The 6,000-nt window shown below is 35.5% G+C and overlaps 1 pseudogene; it reads right to left on the bottom strand.

Annotated features, from left to right (window-relative positions):
* Positions 1-1,275: 1,275 nt before the first annotated feature.
* On the bottom strand, positions 1,276-3,573 carry LOC148868788 (organic cation/carnitine transporter 3 pseudogene; annotated as a pseudogene).
* Positions 3,574-6,000: the final 2,427 nt, after the last annotated feature.

Here is a 6,000-nt window from a genome sequence, read left to right as displayed (position 1 = left end):
AAATACTCTTAATTAACTAAAAATAATATAAATTTTAAATACATTATTTTAATAAATACTATTAATTATTTAAATACTATCTTTATTAACATAATGTATTTTTTAAAATACAGTAATTATTCTAAATATGGTTAATTCTGTAATTACAAAAAAACATATTTTTTAAAATATTGTTAATTAATTAATAATATTGTATTAACTAAAATACTATATATTAATAAAGTACTATTTTTTATTATTCTCTTGATTAATTAATGATACGGTAAATATGAAAAATACTCTACTTATTAAAAATTTGTATTTATGAAAATTATAGTATTTCTTAAAATACTGTTAATTAATAAAACATTGTTTTTAATAAATAATGTTGATTAATTAATAATACTATAATTATTCAAAATACTCTTCATTAATAATACTATAACTATTCAAGGTAGAAGACAATGAACAGTGTCTTCTTTTGAAGGATAGTTTTGACATTTTCATTAGATAACTAACGATCGGTTAACGGTAGAGACCAACTTGACACTTTTTGAAAATTTAAGTATTGAAGTGACATATTTGAAAGTTCAAGTACTAACTTAACACTACCCCCAAAGTTCAGGGTGCTAAAGTAAACTTATTTCCTAAATTAAAATTAACAGTACCACATTTGAAAGTTCGGGTACTAACTTTACACTACCCCGAAAAGTATTAAAGTGGACTTTTCCCTAAATTAAAATTAACTATAGTTGAGTTAAATGGGGCATGCCTTTATAGTGTGGTGTCCATATGAACCAGCCATCAAAAGCAAAGTCTCAACTTTTGCCTTTCTAATTACCAAAATTCTTTTTTTTTCTTTCCTTGAGCCAAGTCAAATATTAGACTATTCAGTTCGGCTTGACAAAAAAATATAAGGCTTGAGTTAGATTCGAGCTAGAAATACTAGCTTGAATTCAATTTGATTCCAAAGGTCATATTTGCAAGATTTGACTTATAAATATAAAAGCTAATTTTCATTATAAATAAAAATTAAAAATATTATGTATAAATTCAGTTGGTCTCACAATCTAAAGCTTCATATTATTTAGGGTAAATTACAAGGACCCTCTGTACTTGGGGTCTGTGATAAAGACCCGCTTAACTTTGTTTTGCGACAAAAGACCCCTGTACTATGTCTGTGAGACAAAGACCCCTTTCCGTTTAGGATAAATTGCAATATATTTTAATTCTATATTACCCTTATAATAATTATTCGGACAATTTTAACTCTATTTTCTTGTTTTATACGTTTTCTCACCTTATTTCTCCCTTACAGTCATCCATCGTGTAACAGTGGATCCCACCTCTGGTCTCCGTCAAGCAAACCACGAACAGTGCACAACACTCAATTACCAACCCAAACACCCCGTAAGAACCCATCTTTCCTCCCGGCGGCCACCAACACCGGACTGAATATCCCGCTGAACACCAGCGCCCGCCTAACCATCAACAATGCCGAGTTCCTCACACACGTCGGGAAGAATTCCAGTGTGTATATCAGCAACACGCTGAACGCCGTGCACGCGCTAAAGAAGCTCACCAGCTCCACCGCCACCTGCAATTCCTTCCGTGACTCACCCACCACCACGCACATTATACTGCAAATCCCGCTTATAGTCGTGAGCACCAGCAGCGAACTTCTCCTTTTCAATTTTCCGATAAGAAAGAACGTCAGCAATGACGACGACAGGTCTGACAGACGTTGAAGGTGACGCTCAAGTATAGATTGAAGGCCAGGTTGCCGACCCCCACAAGCATCCCGTAGTACACCATTCCGATGCCAAAACCGACGGTCATCACTGCCATTAACCGTCGAAAGGCCCACTTTTTCTCGACCAATGCCTTGATAGCAGAGTAGAGATTGCCGTCAAACATCTCCGGTAAGATGGATATGCCGGAGAAGCTCACGCTTAACCTAAAGCTACGTACTTTGGTTCCTCGTGGTTATGGTTCTTAACGTCTTGATTGCTTTGTCTTTTGCGTCCTTTCACCAGGAGCCATCACAGTGATTTGCGCACTACGAAGTGGATGATTATACAGTAAAAGATGGATGGCACGGACCTCCACAGATAGAGGGTCCACCATGAAGATCTCGGTTGATGTAAGCCATGGCCGGTAACGACAAGAAACCGAATGTGAATAAGAATAATCCGATGATACCCACCTTGCCTCGCCATCGTTTTCTGACGATTTTCGTCGAGAGGATGAGCTCACAAGTTCCAATCGTAGCGCAACCGAACCAGCTAACGAATCTCAAGGTGGCCTAGACCCTGATGTTGGGAGAAAAGGCCGTTAAAGTAGAAGTTACGGACATCATCAAGCATGAGAGGACGAGCATGTTCTTGCGACCGATAAATGAGTCAGCCAGTGTGACGAGAACGAGCCCACCAGTGAGGCAGCCCACGAAGAATGACGACGCCGATAACCCGGCGATGATGGGGCTGGCGCAGGCGAGGTTCCATTCCGACAGGACGGATGTCCATGACGGCTTATCCCAGGCCCACGCATCCTTGGGAAGTAAGCAGAGGTTGGCGGCAGAGTTGCAGGAGGGGTCGTCGTGGTGAGGGCAATGCCAGGTGGGCTCGGCGTTGGTGAAGATGCTAATGAAGGTCTGCTGGGCGTCGAAGACCCACGCAATGGAGACCAGGACGGCTTGTAGGAGCTGAACCCACCTAAAACTTCCTATACACAGTTCGATGGTGTCGTCTAGAGAGGGAACGTGCTTCTCGAGTCGTGGGTGTTCGTTCGTCTAAGGTGGCCACATTATTGGGTCCCACGTCATATGTAGGTGTTCGTTCATGGTGGGACCAAGACAAAGGAGCAAGATGTGTCCAATCCATACTCGGATAATCCATATCCGAGTTGGAGTTGTACATGCATTCATTCAAAGATTCCCACTTTTGAACTCAAAAGTTCATGGTCAGAGAATTGGAGATAGAGACGAAAAAGATGGTCGCACATGAAGCAGGGTGTCTATTTTCGCCAAATTGAAAATATTAATTCGACGAAGGGTATTTTCATCAAATAACACCTTAGTCGATTTAACGGAGGAGGAGTTCTTTCTCTCAAAACGAAGTACAGGGGTTTTTGACACAGACATGCCATGTTAGCAATCCAACCTATCTATTGCATTAAGGCTTGGTTCAAAACTTGATTTGAATCAATCTTTTCACGAGTCGAATTTGAATGCCTTACAAATAGTTTGATTCATGTCCACAACATGCCATGTTCAAAAAAAAATGAAATAAAAAAATAAAAATAAAACAGCCATGCCACATGCAACTTTAAATGAGGGTATATTTTTTTAAATTGAAGCCCCAAATTATTATGTATAATGATAGATGTCAAGTATTATTATTATACATTTCTAATTTAAAAAAGAATATTATATTATAGTTACTTTTATTATCATACTACCGTACCAGTCAACTACCACGTGAAATGCACCTACACAATTATATTGATGTCTTAAAACTCCCCTTTCACCGTATTTATATCATACTTCTTTAAGTCACCTTTAGGCTTTAGTGAACCATGAAGGAAATGGCCCATTGTCTCATTATTAACTTTTAGAAGGCAAATTTTTTTTTTAAAAGGGGGGAAGTAACAATTTTTATAGGACTAAAATGCACCTAGTGTATTAATTTCCTTTTATCTCTTGTATATTCATTCCACTCTATACCATGGTTTTTAAAACCAGACCAGATCGGATGATTAGATTAGGAAAATTGGAAATCGATAAGGTTCCATTTTACCCCATAACCGTTATTTCGTTAAAAACTTTTGATTTGGTCAATAAATCGTTGATCTGGGTGGTTGAATTGTCCAATGGTTTTGGTCGTTTTTTTTATTTTTTAATTTTTTTTTGTTAGTACAAGCCATCCATTCAGTTCAAATGATCAGACCATTCAACTCGAAAACTGGACCCCTGACCGATTCGTTGCCCGGTTCTGTTTTAAAAACCTTGCTCTATACGTTATAAACATTCTAATTGATACAAGTGTGTTAAATACACACCAAGACCATCCGTTAGTGAGGCCTGTAGGGTATGCAGTTGTGCACATCCCCCTTATTAGATAGGTTGTGTTTGGCTTGAAGGAAAAATGTAGGAAAAGCAAGGAAATGGTATAAAAACCCATACAAGGTTTGTATAGGTTTTTCCACTTTTTCTTTCTTTCCTACTTTTTCCTTCAAACCAAATATAGTGCCTTGATGGAGCTTAAATCCATGCTTAAGTGTATATAAGTACCCGTTTGGGAGGGCCAAATCTAGGGCTGTTAATGGATCGTGTATGGGTTGGGATAGAACGTTTCTAGAATCAATTATTAATTGGGGTACAAAAGCATAGATCCAACACTGTCTCTTGGGATAATTGATCACGTGTGACAGATATAATTATATTGTATACTTAATTATAATTATTTATATAAATAATAAAATAATATTATTTTTTCATAAATAACCTTAATATAAATAGTGGTAGAATAATAAATTATTTATATGTTAAAAGACAAATGTTTTAACTAAAATTATCTGATATTACCATCAAATTTACCCTTTTAGATATAAAATTTAATAAAAATTATAAAAAAACTAAGGGACCTTTATATAATATTAACAAAGTGATTAGTTTGGATCTAAATTAGTTCGGAACAAGAAAGAACCAAAACCAACCTAGTCACTAATTAGGACCAAATCTCATAAGTCAATTGATCATGTAGAACATGTAGAACTGACCCATTGACAACCCTAGCTAAAGCACAACAACAACTAATTTATGTTTGGTGAAAAATCTAGAGAGCCCAAATTGGTTGCCAGTCAACCATTTGAAAGGTTGCCACTTCAACCCATGGTTTTCAAAATTGGACCGGACCGGATGGTCAGACTGGAAAAACCGAGAATCGATCACCTGACCGGTTTTGTTTCCCTCAAAACCATTGATTTTGTTTAGCAAACCACTGGACCGACTAGTTTACCATTCAAATGGTTTTGACCTTTTTCAATTATTTTATTTTATTTTTGTTAGAAAGGGCCGATGTTCAAGTTGACTCGGTAACCGGACCCCTAACTAGTTCAGTCACCAGGTCAGTTTTAAAAACCATGCTTCAACCTCTTCAAATAGCTTACCCCATAACACTTTAAAGCAATTGAATCAACTTAACTGAATCTTCAGTTTAGTCATCCCAAATGGGCCATAAGGCCTAAGCCACATTCATAAGCTCACATCACTACACCCAACTCAGTTATTTTGATTTGGTTCCAAAATACACATTTTTTGCCTATTTCTATATTTTTATTTACTAGCAAAAGTGCACATGCTTTGTAGGTGTCAAATTTAGATGATGGTGATGATGATGATGATGATAGTAATAATGTCTCTATTTTTTTACATTCCTATGCATATAAAAATAATTCTTATTTACTACGTGTACTTTGTTTGATATGATGATTATATAATATTAGAATTATTTTTTGCTATTTAATTTATGACATCAAGGATTGATATGTTTGACCTAAAAAGTTGAACTATTGGTCCACAACCAGATAGGTAAACAATTTGATTTCTGATAAATTTTAAATTTTGTATTTCATTTTTATCATGAATAAAATATAATTTTTGGTTGTTATGCTTATTTTTCTTTAAGATGATTAACATAACATGTTAGAAATGTACCTAGAATTTTCTATATATATTTTTTGTATTTATTTTTATTTTAAAATTATTATTATTTAACTATGACATCATGGGTTGACCCATTTGACGTAGATGGTTGAATTGATTACCCACCACATTGATGGAAGAATAATTTTATTTTTAGCTCAGTTTTAATGAACATGGATTTTATATTGTCAAGAGTAATGGATATAGATACAATTAGTAAAATTGTATCCAAATAGGAAAACAATTCCATTTGTGGGTTGGTTTTAAATTTTTATTTTACTTCTATCATCAATAAAATAATTATTCTTTATCACACT

The sequence above is a fragment of the Nelumbo lutea genome, chromosome 2, assembly GCF_056320005.1.
Source record: "Nelumbo lutea isolate HS-2025 chromosome 2, American lotus-T2T, whole genome shotgun sequence".
Lineage (NCBI taxonomy): Eukaryota > Viridiplantae > Streptophyta > Magnoliopsida > Proteales > Nelumbonaceae > Nelumbo > Nelumbo lutea.
This window is presented reverse-complemented; position numbering and strand designations above follow the sequence as displayed.